The sequence below is a fragment of the Saimiri boliviensis genome, chromosome 1 (assembly GCF_048565385.1).
Source record: "Saimiri boliviensis isolate mSaiBol1 chromosome 1, mSaiBol1.pri, whole genome shotgun sequence".
NCBI classification, from domain to species: domain Eukaryota; kingdom Metazoa; phylum Chordata; class Mammalia; order Primates; family Cebidae; genus Saimiri; species Saimiri boliviensis.
Window position 1 is genome coordinate 86,296,785 of NC_133449.1, and position 20,517 is coordinate 86,317,301.

The 20,517-nt window shown below is 38.8% G+C and overlaps 1 pseudogene; it reads left to right on the forward strand.

The window, feature by feature from the left end:
* Positions 1-4,624: 4,624 nt before the first annotated feature.
* LOC101041486 (hyaluronidase-2 pseudogene) lies at positions 4,625-19,688 on the forward strand (annotated as a pseudogene).
* Positions 19,689-20,517: the final 829 nt, after the last annotated feature.

Consider the following 20,517-nt stretch of genomic DNA (forward strand, 5'->3'; position numbering starts at 1 on the left):
GGTGTTATTTATCCTTCTCAGGAGGCCTGGTGAAACGAACCTCACTGTACAAGCGAGTAACCTTGATAATTTTTTTTTTTTTTTTGAGACGGAGTTTCGCTCTTGTTACCCAGGCTGGAGTGCAATGGCGCGATCTCGGCTCACTGCAACCTCCGCCTTCTGAGTTCAGGCAATTCTCCTGCCTCAGCCTCCTGAGTAGCTGGGATTACAGGCACGCGCCACCATGCCCAGCTAATTTTTTGTATTTTTAGTAGAGACGGGGTTTCACCATGTTGGCCAGGATGGTCTCAATCTCTTGACCTTGTGATCCACCCGCCTCGGCCTAATAATTTAGTCATACATTACCTTTTCCTTCTTTCCTGGTACCCGTCCTGTCCTTTCACCTTTGTTTCCTGGGATCACCTTCAAAGAAAGTGTCTGCATCCAAGTCCCTGACTCAGTCTCTGCTTTAGAGAAAATCAAAGACCTCCCCTCATTTTATCTCTCAAATCTCTTCTCCTTTTCCCTTCACTCATTTTTTACCATACTGAGCTTTAGTATTTAGAGTTCCAAATAAGTTCTCTCACTCTCATGCCCTACTTTGCACATATTACTTACATGACTACCTGGAAAACTTTCACTAAAACCTTATCTTCTATACATATCTTATCTCATTCAGTTTTGCTTGTTCTTCAATTTCTAGCTTAGGCACCACTCCTTCCATGATGTTTTCCTAAAGAAACCAAATGTCCTTCCTTAAGTGCTACCATATGTGAATTCATATATCAATGCACTGATCACCTTGAGCAATAAAGAAAGCAATGTCTTACTCTTTTAGTCCCTACCAGCTGTTAAACTTATCACTATTTTGAGAAAGGGTAAGGAAATTTGCTCTGAGTTACATCAAGCGGTAAGAACACCATATGTGTGATATTAGGAATTTTCTATCGAACAAACATTTACAGATATTTATCAGCATTGTACTCAGATACATTTGTTTCTTAAGCCATCTTTACTGACAGTTTTGTTTTTAATCTTCATTTGCTATGACGGTGTCTAAACATAAAGTTATATTTCTGGATCAAACCTAGCAAGATGAAAAATTTATTATTTCATTAATTAATTCATTCAATAAGCAGTTAAGTTCATTTTGTGTCAGGCACTTTAATAAGCGTTGTTAAATAAGACATTGCCCATGCCATTACAAGCCCAGTAGGCAGATCCAGGTGATGAAATAAGTCCAAGGATTTAGCTATATAAATGTTGCTTATAAGAAGAAGGGAAAGCTTCTGAGTCTAGATGTAGCTTAAGATAAGGCATAATAACGTTGGTTAAGATTTATTGAGAGCTTAATCCTTTCACAGCACACAGCCAAGAGGAATATCTTAAATGTTCACAACAACCCTTTGATCTAAATACAGTTATTATCCCCACTGTACCGAATAGAAATTTGTAGCAAAGACAAACTAAAGCAATGTGCCCAAAGTAGAGCTAAGTTAAGAATTTAGGTGAGAATTTTAATCTAGGTTGGCTGGCAATGTAATTCATGTGCTTGGATATCATACTTCAGTTGTCTAGATATTATATAGGAAATTACCAAAGTGTTCAGGTGAAGGATAAATTAGGCATGATTTAATTCAGAAAGAAATTATGGGTAGATTAGTTGTTGATAATTGATACACTGGCACGATAACGTTTTTCTTTCAAAGTGGAGTTTTTTTCAAAGTAGGAGTCACAAAACTTGCCAAAGCAACTATTTTGAGTAAATTCACACATGCAATCTAGAATTTTTAAAGTGTTGTATCTCAGAAGAATATTTTTAAAACTCACAAATGCCACTGCATGACATAGAGAAATATTATATATTCCCAAAGGAAATCCATTGTTTTAACAGAGGTTATTCATTTGATCTTTCTGATTTGCAGCTATAACGAATGTTGAGGTACACTGCTAGATTTTCACTATTTTTCTTCCCTTCAGATAAAGAAAGCCGCCTCGCCCAGGACTGTGCCTCCTACTAGGGGGTAGGCCATATGCAAAGACTGCTTGATGTGAAAATAGAAAGGCCAGGACTTCTTGCCTCAATCTCTCTCCAGGGTCATCCCAGTTCCCAAGTTTTTTTAGCACTGGTTGAGATCTTTGCTGTGACTGAATCCAAACTCAACTTCTCCCTCTGCCCAATTTTTCTTTTATGGCTCTCCTGTAGAAAATACTCTCTGATCACCTTTATATGTATAAACCTCTTTATCAAGGTTTGAAACATGACTGTACCCTACTTATAAGCTAACAAGTTAGTCTGTTTCTCTTTATGAATGCTGGAAAAAGACGCAAGACTTCTGGTTCAGAAGCAGATGGTGTTATCAATCATGGTACAGTAAGAAGTCTAAGAATAAAATCATCAGTTCTACCACTCACCTAAAGTCCAACAGTGGCAAAATGAAGGGCCCAGATAGATGTCTGCACATATGTACATTACCTGACAAAGGAGGAACAATACACTTGGAAAATATAACAAGAAGTGAGAAAGCCTGCCCCGTGTCATAGAGATATATTTTGCCATGCTTCAAGATTACTCACAGTATATATAATCCTGAGAAATGGCTTATATAGAGAGTAATCAGGGCTGTACACTCTTGGAACATGTACCAAGAACTTACAGGATCATTCAAGGTCAATGACAAAATTCCTCTCCCAGCACTCCGTATCAGAATTTGCTTCCCAGGGAAGCCAATCTATGATAACAATTATTCACTGTAGGATGGACAAATCTACATAGTTTCTTGTCCTATATTTTATTATTTGCTATTCTCATCATCTATATATAGCTTATATAATAAACATGATACTCTGATAAGTATGTAGCTTATATGCAGAAAACTGAAACGAGACCCCTCCTTACACTTTATACAAAAATTAACTCAAGATGGATTAAAGACTTAAATGTAAGACTTAAAACCATAAAAATGCTATGAAAAAATCCTAGGCAATACCATTCAGGATATAGGTATTGGCAAAGCCTTCATGACTAAAACACCAAAAGCAATGGCAACAAAAGCTTAAGTTGACAAATGGGATCTAGTTGAACTAAAGAGTTTCGGTACAGCAAAAAAAAAAAAAAAAAGGTAAGTATTATCAGAGTGAACAGGCAACCTACAGAATGGGAGAAACGTTTTGCAATCTATCCATCTGACAAAGGGCTAATATCCAGAATCCACAAATAACTTAAACAAATTTACAAGAAAAAAACACACAACCCGTCAAAAAGCGGGCAAAGGATATGAACAGAGACTTCTCAAAAGAAGACATTTATGCAGCCAACAAACGTATGAAAAAAAGTTTATCATCACTGGTCATTAGAGAAATGCAAATCAAAACCACAATGAAATATCATCTCACATCAGTTACAATGACAGTCATCAAAAAATCAGGAAACAACAGATGCTGGAGAGGATGTGGAGAAATAGGAACGCTTTTACACTGTTGGTGGGAGTGTAAATTGGTTCAACCATTAGGGAATACAGTGTGGCAATTTCTCAAGGATCTAGAACCAGAAATAACATTTGACCCAACAATCGCAATACTGGGTATATACCAAAACAATTATAGATCATTTTACTATAAAGACACATGAACATGTATGTTTATTGCAGGAGTATTCACAATAGCAAAGACTTGGAACCAGCCCAAATGCCTATCAATAATAGAGTAAAGAAAATGTGACATATATATACCATGGAATACTATGCAGCCATAAGAAAGGATGAGTTCCTATCCTTTGCAGGGACATAGATGAAGACAGAAATCATCATTCTCAGCAAATTAACACAGGAACAACAACAACAACAAAAAAAAACAAATACCACATGTTCTCACTCATAAGTGGGGGGTTAAACAACCAGAACACATGGACACAGGGAGGGGAACATCACACCCCAGGGCCTGTGGGATGGTTAGGGGCTAGGGAGGGATAGCATTAGGAGAAATACCTAATGAATTTAACAGTTTGATGGGTGCAGCAAACCACCATGGAACATGTATACCTATGTAACAAACCTGCACACTCCACACATGTATCCCGTAACTTAAAATATAGTTCAAAAAATAATAATAATAACAGTCTGACATCTAAATGAAGATGTTGAGGAGAAAGTTGGAGAAAAGGGATTAGAAGCTAGCTGAGAATTCACAAGCAGTGATTTATACTAAAGACTGATTGTTATTGATCTTGTATTTTAAAAAACGAGAGAGAAACAAGAATAGGTTTGCTTTTTGTAGAAGGAAAAAGGAAAAGAAAATCCCCAGAAGGAAAGATGGAAGCAGAATGAAAAGCAGTACATTTTAAAGCCTTTGAACTTAAAAGTAAAAAAAATTCGAGAAGAAAATCTGATCAATAATGTAAAGAGACAATAAATATCTACAACATATTTGCAAAAAAAATTTATTTTTCACCTATCAATTCTGTAAAGTGTATAATATAGGAAAAAATGGTGAAGATTGTAGCAAGTTTGTGTGAAATAACAGAAAACTCAATAAATAAAAATAAAAATTTTATAAAATAAAAAGAAGAAGTAAGGCTATAGGTATAGGGGCTTTGATTACTGTTATAAGTAAAATTTTGATGCCGCAAAAGAAATAGCACTCGAAGATGTGTCCTCTCAGCAACGCAGTTTACTTCTATAGAAGGGTGCAGGGCACACAGAGCAATGATGGCTGCGGCGCCCTTGGACAAGGGGAGAAGGGGTACTTATGTCTGACTGGGGTCATCCCCACTGCTGAGTCATCCCTTATTGGCTAGGGTTTGACCACACAAACTAGACTAACCTCGTTTGGCTATTTTTTTTAAAAAAGCAGGGGTCAGAGCTGGAGTGGCAGGGTGGGTTTTTTGGCGGGAAGAATGGTTATGGGCATGTCAGAGCAGGTAGCCAGGGTAATCAAGTGACCGTGATGAGTCAGGAAGGAGCGAGGGGAGGGGATGTGGAGCAGATGTGAACTGGTGGAGAAAGTTGTTTACTGGAATTACAAGGAAGCTAAACTTTAAAACAGAGATTTAAAGAGTAAGAGAGCTGAACATACCGACATATTGATTCTTTGAAGAGAAACTCAGGGTTTGCTATAACAATTGCATATGCATGTATAGGTAACAAATAACAGAATCACTTGAAATAGGTTTAATAGTCCTTTCTCTAAAAGGTAAATTGAATTTACTTTTATTTGTCCTCTTATGAATATTAGAGGGCATCCACTGCTTATATCATTCTTGGATTTAGCGTATAACCTATTTTTACTCTGCTCATGAGTTTATAGCTAAAGAGAATTCTACCACAACTTCTTTATCCTGTTTTAGACCTTCTTATTTTTGTTTATGTAAATGAATTTTAACATTATATATGAATGTAAGTATATTAAATCGACTATATATAAAACCAATCTGGATATTGACTTGATTAATTTTTCTTAATAGAAACAGGATTTTCAAAGCACTAACATCATTTTTTTAAAATACGCTACAGCCTACACAGTTTAATTTTTACAATTACTAAAATGTGTGCAACCCTCATTATATTTTTGTCAATCTTCTATTCCTCACTTTGAAATTTACCGCATCCCATCTGTTGGTCGACTGCAACACTCCAACAATTTTCCTCAACCTTCTTCTCAGCAAGATTTCCTTCAAACACATATATTGATACAAGACTGCCAAATTACTTCACTGATTTTTCTTCTTTTCTAGTGAAACAGCATCTTGATTCTGTGAACTTGCCCCACTTTAAGTTGCTTATCCAGAACAAAATGTATCCTTTTCTGGGCCATAATCTTTACATCTTTTTTAAATCTTGAGACAAAATTATGTAGGAAAGCTGCAAGATCTATCTTTAAGCATTTTTCGAAGGGTTGACCCTGGGAGATTTTATTACTTTATCCCCGAATCTCAGGTGTCTTATCTGTAAGAAAGAAATAATAATAGCACCCGTTTCATAACTATGAAGATTAAATGCATTCGTGCAAGAAAAACATTTTAGTATGTGCCTAGCACATGCTACACACTCAACAAATGTTAGTTATGCATGCTGATGTCTCAGACAGGGATGCACTGCTTAACACAGAAAACAGATTTCAGCTACTCACATGTTCTCTTGGCTCCTGAAACATGAGCTGCCTTGCCTTAGTTTTTTGAGCCCCTCAAGATAGCTGTCCTTGTCCTTAATCTCCAAATGAGTTTGATTTGCGACAACTGCCAGGTGGCTTTCATCTCCACCAATGAATAATAAAAGCAATTCTGGCTGTTTTAGGGAACAAAACACTGGAGTTTAATTTTCCAACTTGATTGATTTGTAAGCATTCCTGTCAATGTAAAAGATTCTGTTTGGGGCAGTGAAGAAACCAAGGCAAGCTCCTCAGCGGTATTTCCAGCCCAGTGTTTGGTTTCTGTCTTGCTGCAGGCTCTGCTGCAGGCTTTTGGCTGCCTTTTCCCTGAGGACAATTTTGGGCCTCAAAGTCATGCTAGGGGGCCGGGCGCGGTGGCTCACGCCTGTAATCCTAGCACTTTGGGAGGCCGAGGCGGGTGGATCCCAAGGTCAAGAGATCGAGACCATCCTGGTCAACAAGGTGAAACCCCGTCTCTACTAAAAATACAAAAATTAGCTGGGCATAGTGGCGCGTGCCTGTAATCCCAGCTACTCGGGAGGCTGAGGCAGGAGAATTGCCCAAACCCAGGAGGCAGAGGTTGTGGTGAGCCGAGATTGCGCCATTGCACTCCAGCCTGGGTAACAAGAGTGAAACTCCGTCTCAAAAAAAAAAAAAAAAAAAAAAAACAAAGTCATGCTAGGGGGAGCAGATAAATGGAGAAGGCAGATTCTCAAAGCCATTCATTCATAAGTCTGAGAAATTTCAGTTGCTGTCCTTTGTTCTGAAAACCAGCAATATCTCGCTGGCCAAATTGGGTTCCCGTCAACTTGCCAGTTTTAGAAGCGTCTGCATTGTCCTCTTCGCGATGGGTATCTTCTCACAAGGCCCTGAATCTCACCTGCTCTGTGTGCGCCTCACCAGGTAGCCTCTTTTTCAGCACCACCGCTAATCTGTCTAGTTCCTCCTTCCAAGGGTTACCTTCTGCCCCACTTTTCTACTTCTTCCTTTTCACAGCCAGCTGCTCAATGATTGGCTGCTCTACCTTTTTCCTGAACTGCATTTTCTTCTTCACTGGGACTTCAGGCCGTCTCCTGCTGGGATACATTCTGAAGCCTCAATTTTGACTGGTTTCTTTTTATTTCCATTCCTAGGGCTGCTTTCCATTGACCCCGAGGGCTTGAGGTGGCTTAGGAGGGTGTCTCCCTCTTGTTGGATTTTATTTTTCTTCATCTTTCTGCTGTGCTTGGCTTCCTGGCTTCCATTTCTGCCTGAGGCTGCCTGGATACTGACTTGATTAACTTTTCTTAATAGAAACAGTATTTTTAAAACACTAACATGATTTTCCCCTCACTTCTGCCCCTCACAGCAAGTTTACACAGCATTCCCGATGTCATAGAATCAGACTGAGAAGGCTGTGGACTCCTGGGTCCCTGTTTTTTGTTTTTGTTTTTGTTTTTGTTTTTGTTTTTCCTTTTTCCTTCTCCTTTGTGTTTCTTTGAGATTCTTGCTAACTCTGGTCTCCTCTCCACCCTGTCTGGGGCATGGGGAACTTGACAATTCAGAGCCATGGGATATGAACAGAGGTGACTCTTCCTTCTCTTCTCCCTGCCAAGGAAGTCTGAGTGACCAAGGGACTACTTCCTGGGGATGGGTGACTTCTCTGCCTGTCTGGTATGCAACATGGTCACAGGTTTTAGGTGGTTTCTTGCAAAGCGGAATGAGTTTTGTTTTGTTTTTTTCTTCATTAGTGGCATCTCAGGTGTCTGCCCTTGAGCCACAGTCTTAGAGAGAGTGTGAGTCCTAAAGGAGAAACATCAAACTAATTGTTATTGTTTAAAATTTGGTACTGAGTCTCTGGTTCTTTGAACACTTTCTTCTTCTTCTTCTTTTTATCTGGGAGCCCAAGGCTCAGGCCTGCCTTGTGGGTCCTGGGGTACTGGTGTTCATTCCGGTAGGACAGACTTCCCCACCTCCATGTGAGGTCTTTCAGCATTTGAAGCACTACCAGATGGACAAAGGCATAATTTTTTTCAATGGGCAGAACGGAGACAAATCCATGGGAGTCACTACAATTTGGCTCAGAATAAGAAGCTTTATAACAATGGAACAAATAGCCTCCAGAGAGAATGAGTTCTCTTCTGGTGAAGCTGAATGATCATTTGTCAAGAATTTCCTAGAAGAAACCCCTGTACAAAGCAAGAAGTGTATCTGAGTCAAAATATGTAATGTGAATATCCCTTTAGAAATCATCTACCATTGTGTGTAAAGTGCACAATATCATTTAACTTAATAATCCCCGAATCTGATTATCGAAATCACCTGCAAAGCTGTATGTTTAGATGGGAAGTGAGGGGTTGACTGACAAGTTACAGACTCACCCTAAGGCTACTCCATTGAAATTTCTGCTCATGGAGCATGGAAATGTGATTCTGATGATCCACTAAATTTTGGAACCATTGATATTGCCAGTATTGAATCAAGATCACCAGATTTCTAGTCACAGTCAAATGTTTGTTTAACCACATGATGTTTCTTAAGTTCTTTTTTGCATAAAATCTACGAACTTTTTAAAAACAGTATTTCTCTAGTCAGCAAAATGTATGATCTACTCAGTTTTATTTCAGATTAGATCAACTTATGTTTTCCACTTAGGTTTCATTCACTTTTAATTAACATCTAAGAGATATTATCTAGAGGCTGTAAATATTCAAAATTAATAAAAAATTAGCCTTGTGTAGGGCTGGAGAGTGAGGCCAAAATACTACACTTAATATAAACAAATGAATCAATGTAATAAAATTGAATCCAAGCAGATTTTAATTTAAGAGCTAACAGACACAGAAAAGTAGATTACTGATTTATGTCTACTTTTTGCCAGCTTCTAGATTTCACTCGGTTTTTCCTTTAATAGATAGCTGCTGATTTATTCTCCTTTCTAAGACTTGGTTTTGGCTTATAAATGATATCTTTGCCAGTAATGCCTGCTTGTCTATTTGTCCATGAACTCCTTGAGGAGAAAGATTCTGGTTTGTAAGAGCCTTCTCTGAAAGCTCATGCTAGCAACTGTATAAAATATGACACAATGAGTTTGACAATGATGAATTCAGAGAAAGTTTTAAAAACTACGTTCTAAATGTAAAATTCTTCTATGTTGTACATGCTTCACATAAGTCTTTGAAAATCATTACAGAATGCAGTTTCTAATGAAATGTGTCATTTGATACTAAGCCTTTCATACAAATTTTTCTTTTAAGGCTATACCTTCTCATTCTGATTATATTCAATTAGTTTATTTATCAAGTGCATATGGTTATATCAATCTTTTACATGCTTGTTAACTTTAGAAAGCAAGACAGTTCTTTGAATTTCAGTTTCCTCATCTGTAAAATGACTGGATTTTATTTTAAATTTATATACTACTAGATTTATATACTACTGCTTCACTCACAAACTTAACTACTTGCTCTCTGACTGTTAATTTTTACAATGTCAAAATGAGTCATTTATGCATTATGCATTTGCATTATGCCTGTCAGTCCTTAAGGAACTGCAAATGGTGTGAACAAAATATTATTGTTCACTAGGTAAGTTGAAATAGCAGTTCTTAACATTATTATTAGATTCTTTTTTAGAGCAACAATAGTCAACAGAAACAAGTTTCAGTAATAGACATGACCGTATGGTTGAAATAGTTTTAGTTGTTTCACTTAAGAAGAGCAATGGTATTGTTTATGTTGTCTGTTTATATGTGTGAGTTTTTTTTAATGTTAGAGATAAGAAAAGTATGAGTGCTTTCCATGAGTTAAAATATAAAATTAATCTATAATAAATTAGAGCAGACATATGCAAAGTCACCTCAGACACAGAATAATTCTGAATTCAATTTGCATATACTAACATTCAAACAAAGAAATAAGTCAGAAAGGGGTGCAACCAGTCATCCAGTGATCATTTGTCATCAATAGATCAATAAAAAAGTGATTTCCGCAGAGAGGGAGCTGAAATCAGGAAGTCACGCTGAGCAGCTGGGCAGGACCCCATAACTGGAGAGAGAGGGAGCCAAAGCAGGAAGACCCACGGGTGTGGCCAGATGGGTCCTTCCCCTCCCCCACAAACCCCAGAGGACTGAAGCACTAACTAGTGGGTTATGCAGTCAGTGCCTCAGTCCAAGCTGATCCCTGAATGATCCAGCTCTGTGAAGGAAAGGTGCAACCAGCCATTAAGGAAGTGGAACTAGGCTTCATATTTTTAACAAAAACACAGGACGCCTACATAGTAATGAGACAGTGTTTTGACAACCCAGAAGCCCTTCCAGCTAAGTGGAAAAGGCAGAACTAACCACCCAGCATAAACAAAAAAGACACAGAAAGCCTACCTAGCAACCTGAAGGAGTCCCTAGAAACCCAGTAGACACCTCTACAGGCAAACAAGCAACCTCACCATGCAGCTCCCTGAGATCAGAGCTAGATAAATCCACGAAGATGGAAAAAAAAAAAAACAGTGCAAAAAAGATGAAACCATCAAAGACCAGAATGCCTATTCTCCTTCAAGGGATCACAACTCCTCACCAACACAGGAACACAACATGACCAAGAAAGAATGTAAGAAATTGATAGAAACAAGCTTTAGAAATTGGGTAATGACAAACTTTTCTGGGCTAAAGAAACATGTCCTAACCCAATGTGAAGAAACTAAAAACCGTGAAAAAAGGTTAGACAAAATGCTAACTAGAATAACCAGCTTAGAGAAAAACATAAACGACTTGATAGAGCTGAAAAACACAGCACAAGAACTATGTGAAGTAAATACAAGTTTTAGCAGCCCAATCGATCAAGCAGAAGAAAGGCTATCAGAGACTGAAGATCAACTCAATGAAATAAAAAGAGAAGGCAAGATAAGAAAAAAAAGAAGAGTGAAAAGAAATGAACAAGGCCTACAATATATATGGGATTATGTGAAAAGACCTAATCTATGCTTGATTGGTGTACCTGAATATGACCGGGAGAATGAAACCAAGCTGGAAAACATGCTCCAGGATATTTTCCAGGAGAACTTCCCCAGCCTCTCAAGGCAGTCCAACATTCAAATCCAGGAAATACAGAGGACTCCAAAAAGATACTCCTCAAGAAGAGCAACCCCAAGGCATATAATTGTTAGATTCACCAGAGTTGAAATAAAGGAAAAAAATGCTAAGGGCAGCCAGAGAGAAAGGTCAGGTCACCCACAAAGGGAAGCCCATCAGACTCCCATCAGATCTCTAGGCAGAAACCTTACAAGCCAGGAGAGAGTGGAGGCCAATATTCAACATCCTTAAAGAAAAGAACTTGCAACCCAGAATCTCATATCCAGCCAAACTAAGCTTCATAAGTGAAGGAGAAATAAAATCCTTTACGGACAAGCAATTACTGAGAGATTTTGTCACCACCAGACCTGCCTTAAAAGAGCTCCTGAAAGAAAAACTAAACATAGAAAGGAACAATTACCAGCCACTGCAAAAGTATGCCAAATGGCAAAAACCAAAAATGCAATGAAGAAACTGAGTCAACTAATGGGCAAGAAAACCAGCCAGTCACAAAATGGCAAGATCAAATTCACACATAACTGAATATAAATGGCCTAAATGCGCCAGTCAAAAGACACAAACTGGCAAACTGGATAAAACATCAAGACCTATCAGTGTGCTGTTTCAGGAAACCCATCTCATGTACAAAGACACACAAAGACGCACACAAAGACGCAAAATAAATGGATGGAAGAAGATTTACCAAGCAAATGGAGAACACAAAAAGGTAGTTGCAATCCTAGTTTCTGATGAAATGGACTTCAAGTCAAAAAAGATCAAAAGAGACAAAGAAGGGCATTACATAATGGTAAAAGGATCAATGCAACAAGACGAGCTAACTGTTCTAAATATATACACACCCAACACAGGAGCACCCAGTTACGCAAAGCAAGTTCTTAATGAACTAAAAGGAGATTTAGACTCCCACACAATAATACTGGGAGACTTCAACAGTCGACTGTCAATATTAGACAGATCAACAAGACAGTATATTAACAAGGACATCCAGGACTTGAATGCATAGCTGGACCAAGTGGACCTAATAGACATATAGAGAATGCTCCACCCCCAAATACACAGAATATGCATTCTTCTTAGCACCACGTCACACTTACTCTAAAATTGACCACGTAATTGGAAGCATATCAGTCCTCAGCAAATGCAAAAGAATGGAAATCATAAACAGTCTCTCAAACCACAGTACAATCAGATTAGAGCTCAGGATTAAGAAATTCTCTCAAATCTGCACAAGTACTTGGAAAATAAACAACTTGCTTCTGAGTGTCGATTGGATAAACATTGAAATAAAGACAGAAATAAAGATGTTCTTCAAAACCAGTCAGAATGAAGACAAAACTTATCAGTTTTGGGACACCTTTAAAGCAGTCTCAAGAGGGAAATTTATAGCAATAAATGCCCACACTAGAAACAAGGAAACTTCTAAAATCAACTCCCTATCATCAAAATTGAAAGAGCTAGAGGAAGAAGATCAAAAATCTCAAAAGCTAGCAGAAGACAAGAAATAACTATGATCAGAGCCAAAATGAAGAAGATAGAGACACAAAAAAAAAACCCTTCAAAAAATCAATAAATCCAGGAGCTGGTACTTTAAAAAGATCAACAAAATAGACGGACTGTTTGCCAGACTAATAAAAAAGAAAAGAGAGAAGAATCAAATAGATGCAACAAAAAATTATAAAGGGGGTATCACCACCGATTCCACAGAAATACAAACTGCCATCACAGATTACTACAAACAACTCTATGCACAAAAACAGTAAATCTGGAAGTAATGGATAAATTCCTAGACACTTGCACTCTACCAAGACTAAACCAGGGATAAGTTGAAACCCCAAAAAGACCAATAAGAAGGGCTGAAGTTGAGGCAGCAATTAATAGCCTACCAACCAAAAAACAGTCCAAGTCCAGACAGGTTCACAGCCAAATTCTACCAGACACACAAAGAGGAGCCGGTTCAACTCTTGAAATTATTCCAAACAATACAAAAAGAGGGAATCCTTCCCAAGTCATTTTATGAGACCAATATCATCCTGATACCAAAACCAGGCAGAGACACAACCAAAAAAAGAGAAAACGTCAGGCCAATATCTATGATGTATATTGATGCAAAAATCTTCAATAAAATACTGGCAAACTGATTGCAACAGGACATCAAAAAGCTTTTTCATCATGATCAAGTAGGATTCATCCCAGGGATGCAAGGCTTGTTCAACATATGCAAGTCCATAAATGTAATCCATCACATAAACAGAACCAAAAACAAAAACCACATGATTATCTCAATAGATGCAGAGAAGGCCTTCCACAAAATCCAACAGCCCTTCATGCTAAAAACTCTCAATAAACCAGCTATCAATGGAAGGTATCATAAAATAATAAAAGTTACTTAAAACAACCCCACAGCCAATATCATACTGAATGAGCAAAATCTGGAAGCATTTCCTTTGAAATCAGGCAATAGACAAGGTTGCCTTCTCTCACCACTCTTATTCAATATAGTATTGGAAGTTCTAGCCAAAGCAATCAGGCATGAAAAAGAAATAAAGGATATTCAATTAGGAAAGGAGGAAGTCAAATTGTCTATACTTGCAGATAACATGATTGTATATTTAGAAGACCCCATCTCAAGGAACATCCTTAAATATATCCTTAAACTGATAAGCAACTTCAGCAAAGCCTCAGGATACAAAACCAATGTGCAGAAATCACAAGCATTCCTATACACGAATAACAGACAAATAGAGAGCCAAATCAAGAGCAAACTCCCATTCACAATTGCTACAGAGAGAACAAAATACCTAGGATAACAACTAACCAAGGGTGTAAAGACCTCTTCAAGGAGAACTGCAAACCATTGCTCAATAAAATAAGAGAGGACACAAAGAGACGGAAAAACATCCCATGCTCATGGTTAGGAAGAATCAATATCGTGAAAATGGCTATACTGCTCAAAGTAATTTATAGATTCAATGCTAACCCCCTCAAGCTACCAATGATCCTCTTCACAGAAAAAAACACTTTAAATTTCATATGGAAACAAAAGAGAATCCCCATAGCCAAGACAAAAAGAACAAACCCAGAGGAATAACACTGCCAGACTTCAAACTATACTACAAAGCCATAGTAATCAAAACAGCATAATACTGGTACCAAAACAGGGACATAGAACAGAACAGAACAGAACAGATGACTTGCAGGCAACACCACACGTCTACAACCATCTGATCTTTGACAAATATGACAAAAACAAGCAATGGGGAAAGGACCCCATGTTTAATAAATGATGCTGGGAAAACTGGCTAGCAATGTACAGAAAGCAGAAACTGGAATCTTTCCTGTGACCTTACACTAAAATTAAATCCAGATGGATCAAAGATTTAAACATAAAACCTAACACCATAAAAACACTGGAAGAAAACCTAGGCAAAACCATCCAGGACATAGGCATAGGCAAGGACTTAATGACTAAAACGCCAAAAGCATGGCAACAAAGCCAAGATAGGCAAATGGGATCTAATTAAACTTCAGAGCTTCTGTACAGCAAAAGAAACAATCATTAGAGTGAACCAGCAATCAACAGAATGGGGAAAAAAAAAAAAAACAACAACAAAAAACAAAAACACAACTTTTGCAATCTACCCATCTGACAAAGGGCTAATATCCAGAATCTGCAAAAAACTAAAACAGATTTACAAGAAAAAAACTAATAGGCCCATTCAAAAGTAGGCAAAGGATATGAACAGACACTTCTCAAAAGAAGACATATATGGCAGGGCACGGTGGCTCAAGCCTGTAATCCCAGCACTTTGGGAGGCTGAGGCAGGTGGATCACGAGGTCGAGAGATCGAGACCATCCTGGTCAACATGGTGAAACCCCATCTCTACTAAAAATACAAAAAATTAGCTGGGCATGGTGGTGTGTGCCTGTAATCCCAGCTACTCAGGAGGCTGAGGCAGGAGAATTGCCTGAACCCAGGAGGCGGAGGTTGCGGTGAGCCGAGATCATGCCATTGCACTCCAGCCTGGGTAACAAGAGTGAAACTCCGTCTCAAAAAAAAAAAAAAAAAAAAAGAAGACATATACGAGGCCAACAAATATATGAAAAAATGCACATCATCACTGGTTATTAGAGGAACACAAATCAAAACCACATTGAGGTATCATCTTACGCCAGTTAGAGTGGTGATCATCAAAAAATCTGGAGACAACAGATGCTGGAGAGGATGTGGAGAAATAGGAACACTCTTACACGGTTAGTGGGAGTGTAAATTCGTTCAACCATTGTGGGACACATTGTGGTGATTCTTCAAGGATCTAGAAATGAAAATTCCATTTGACTCAGCAATCCCATTACTGGGTATATATCCAAAGGATTCTATTATAAAGACACATGCACAGGTATGTTCATTGTGGCACTGTGTACAATAGCAAAGACTTGGAACCAACCCAAATGTCCATCAGTGATAGATTGGACAAAGAAAATGTGGCCCATATACACCATGGAATACTATGCAGCCATAAAAAACAATGAGTTCGTGTCCTTTGTAGGGACATGGATGAATCTGGAAAACATCATTCTCAGCAAACTGACACAAGAACAGAAAACCAAACACCACATGTTCTTACTCATAGGCAGGTGTTGAACAATGAGAACACGTGGACTCAGGGAGAGGAGCACCACACACTGGAGGCAGTGGGTGAAGGGTCTGGGGGATGGGCAGCGGGGGTGGGGAGGGTGTGGAGGAATAACATGGGGAGAAATGCCAGATATAGATGAAGGGGGAATGGAGGTAGCAAACCACCTGTTTATGTATGCACCTATGCAACAACCCTGCAAGACCAACCCATGTACCACAGAACCTAAAGTACAATTTAAAAAAAGAAAGAAAAAAGAAAAAAAGTTATTTTCATCCCCTCTAGATTTTTTAGTTTATGCACATAAAGGTGTTCACAGTAGTCTTGAATAATCTTTTATATTTTTATGGTATCAGTAGGAATATCTCCCATTGCATTTTATTTTGATCTTCCCTCTTCTTCTCTTGGTTAATCTTGCTAATGGTCTATCAATTTTTTTTAATCTTTTCAAAGAACCAGATTCTTGTTTTATCTTTTGTGTATTTTTTGTTTGTTTCAATTTTATTTAGTTCTGCTCTGATATCTGTTATTTCATTTTCTCTGCTGGGTTTGGGTTTGAATTGTTGTTTCTCCAGTTCTACGTGGTATGACCTTAGATTTTCGACTTGTGCTCTTTCAGATATTTTGATGTAGGCATTTAAGGCTATAAACTTTTCTCTTAGCACTTCTATTGCTGTATTCCAGATGTTTACCTAGGTTGTGTCACTATTGCTGTTTATTCACAAAATTTTTAAATTTCCATCTTGATTTCATTATTGATTCAAATATCATTCAGGAACAGCTTAATTAATTTCCACATATTTGCATGGTTCTGAGGGCTCCTTTTGGAGTTGATGTCCAATTTTATTTCACTGTGGTCTGAGAGAGTCGTTGATAAAATTTCACTTTTCTTAACTTTACTGAGGTTCACTTTGTGCTCTCTCATATGGTCTGTCCAGGGAATGTTTCATGTGCAGATGAATAGAATGTACACTCTGCAGTTATTGGGCAGAATGTTCTGTAAATATCTGTTAAGTCCAAATGTTTGTTCTTGGGTATAGTTTAAGTCCATTGTTTCTTTGTTGACTTTCTGTCTTGATGACCTATCTAGTGCTGTCCATGAATTATTGAAGTCCCCCACTATGATCGTATTGCTGTCTACCTCGTTTCTTAGGTCTAGTAGTAAGTGTTTTATATATTTGGGAGCTCCAGTGTTAGGTGCTATATATTTAGAATTGTGATATTTTCCTGTTGGACTAGTCCTTTTTGTCATTACATAATGTCTATCTTAGTCTTTTTAAACTGCTGTTGCTTTAAAGGTTGATTTGTGTGATACAAGAACAGCTACTCCTTTTTGTGTCTATTTGCATGGAATATCTTCTGCTCCTTTAACTTATGTTTATGTGAGTCTTTATGTTTTAGGTAAGTCACTTGAAGACAACAAAAACTTGGTTGGTGCAATTTGTATCCATTTTGCCATTCTGCATCTTTAAAGTTGAACATTTAGGTCATTTACACTTAAGGTTAGCATTGAGATGTGAGGTACTATATTATTCATTATACTGTTTGTTGCCTGAATACCTTGTTTCCTCTTTTTCACTGTGTTATTGTTATATAGGTCCTATGAGATTTGTATTTTAAGGAGGTTCTATTTTGGTGTAATTTAGCAGATTTGTTTCAAGATTTAGAGCTCATTTCAGCAGTAGTGAGTGCTTGGTTTTTAGAGGCAAATTCTCTCAGCATTTGTTTGTCTGGAAAATAGTGTATCTTTCCTTCATTTATGAAGCTTAGTTTCACTGGATACAAAATTGTTGGCTGATAATTCTTTGTTTAAGGAGGAAAAAAATAGAACCCCACTCCCTTCAGCTTGTAGGGTTTCTGCTAAGAAATCTGCTGTGAGCAGATTTTTTGGTAACCTGACACATTTTTGCTTAGCAGATACTTTTGCCTCGCAGCTCTTAACATTCCTTCCTTCATCTCAACTTTTGATAACCTGATGACTACATGCCTAGGTGATAATCCTTTTGCAATGAATTTGCCAGGTGTTCTTTGACCTTCTTGTATTTGGATGGCTAAATCTTTGGAAACACTGAGGCAATTTTCCTCAATTGTTTTCTCAAATATATTTTCCAGACTTTTAGATTTCTCCTCTTCCTTGGTAACATCAATTATTCTTAGGTTTGGGCATAGTCCCAAACTTCTTGGAGGCTTTTTTTTAATATAATTTTTCTTTTCTTTGATAGACTGGATTAACTTGAAAGCCTGTCTTCAACCTCTGAAGTTCTTTCTTCTGCTTGTTCTATTCTATTGTTCAGAATTTCAGTGCATTTTGCATTTTTTCAAATGTGTCTGATTTATGAAGTTGAACTATTTTTTTTTGTTTATGCTATCTATTTCTCTGAAGATTTTTCCTTTAATATCCTGTACAATGTTTTTTGTTTCTTTAAGTTGGACTTCATCTTTCTCTGGTGCCTCTTTCATTAGCTTAATGATGGACCTTTGGAATTTTTTTTCTGGCAATTCAGAGATTTCATTTTGTTTTAGATCCATTGCAGGTGAGCTGGTGTGATCTTTTGGGGATTTTAGAGAATTATGTTTTGTCATATTACCAGAATCGCTTTTCTGGTTCCTTCTTATTTGGGTAGACTATATCAGAGGGAGGATCTGGGACATAGGGTTACTGTTCAGATGTTTTTGTCCCTTGATGTGGTATTCTCCCCCTCTCTTAGGGATGGGGACTCCCAAGAGCTGAACCGCAGTGATAGTTTTTGCTCTCCTGGGTCTAGTCACCTAGTGAAGCTCCTGCAGTCCTCAGCATGCAGGCAGGCCCAGGTCACCCCTTTGTGTGGTGTGGGACATGCCCACACAGGACTGTGGTCCATGCCTCAAGGTGCCACTGGACCTGAATGCCTTTGATGTGCAGTCCTCACCTACTGAAGGTTTTGTGAACCAGAATATCACCATCTTCTACTGCAACCATCTAGGCCTGCATCCACATGCTTTGATTCTGCAGGAAGATCTGTGCATGGTGGTGTGCCACAGAATGGCAGCCTCTGGGCACACCTGGAGTTGCTGCAGGATCATGTAGAGCACTACATTTGGACACTAGAGCCTGTGGGGCTGGTGGTTATTGACTGGGAGGACTGGCAGCCTATGTGGGTGTGCAACTGGCAAAACAAAGATGTGTGTCGCTGGTCATCACATCAGCTGGTGGCCAGTCATCACCCTGACTTGCCAGCAGACCACAAAGTCAAACAGGCACAATATGAATTTGAGTGTGTAGCACAGCAGTTCATGCTGGAGACACTGTGTTATGTCAAGGCAGGGCAGCCCCAGCACCTCTGGGTCTTCTACCTCTTTCCCGACTGCTGCAATCATGACTATGTGCATGAGAGAGCTACACAAGCTGCAGCCCTGATGTTGAGGTGGCCTGCAACGACCAGCTGGCCTGGCTATGGGCTAACAGCATGGCCCTCTTTCCATCTGTCTACCTGGATGAGACACTCGCTTCCTCCACCCATGGCCACACTTTGTGAGCTTCCATGTTCAGGAGGCCCTATGTGTGGCTCACACCCACTATGCCAACCATGCACTCCCAGTCTATGTCTTCACATGGCCCACCTAAAGCCGCAGGCTCAGAGGGCTTAGTGAGATGGACCTCATCTCTACCAATGGCAAGAGTGCAGCACTGGGCGCAGCTGGTGTCATCCTCTGAGGCAATGCAGGGTACACTACAAACATGGAGACCTGCCACTACCTCAAGGATTACCTGACAGGGCTGCTGGTCCCCTAAGTGGTCAATGTGTCCTGGGCCACCCAATATTGTAGCTAGGCCCAGTGCCATGGCCACAGCTCCAGGCTGGTACTGGGGAGTGTCTGCAAATAGTTCTGTGATGTGATGCATCTTCAGGTCTTTCAGCCGTGGATACTAGCACCTGCACCAGTGAAGGTAGCAGGGGAGTGAAGTGGGCTCTGTGAGGATCCTTAGTTGTATTTTTGTTTAGTGCACTGATTTTGTGTTCCTTGGCCTCTAGCCAGGAGGTGGTGTTTTTAAGAGTGCATCAGTTGCAGTTGTATAGGGAGGATCAGGCTGTGAGTGGGGCTATAGAGCTCCCAAGAGATTGTGTTCTTTGTCTTTGGAAACCAGAGCAGATAGAGAAAGACCACCACATGGAGGAAGGGGGTGGTTTATCTGAGAGGACAACTTCTCCAACCAGTGGTGTAGGGATAACTGGCAGCCACATGTAGAAGAATGAAACTAGATCTTCGTCTCTCACCTTATATAAAAATCAACTCAAGATGACTCAAAGATCTAAAGCCATAAAAGTTCTAAAAGATAACACAGGAAAAACCTTCTAGGCATTGACTTAGGAGAGATTTCAAGACCAAGAATCCAAAAGCAAATGCAACAGAAACAAAGATAGACAGATGCGACTCAAACTAATTTCTTCTGCATCGCAAAAGAAATAATCAGCAGAATTAATAGACAACCCACAAAGTGCAAGAAATCCTTCATAATCTGACAAAGGACTAATATCCAGAATCTGCAAAGAACTCAAGCAAATCATCAAGGAAATAAAACAAACAATCCCATCAAAAAGTGGACTAAGGACATAAATAGACAATTTTCAAAAGAAGATATACTAGTGGCTAACAAGCACATGGAAAAAATGTTCAACATCATTAATTATCAGGAAATGCAAATCAAAACCACA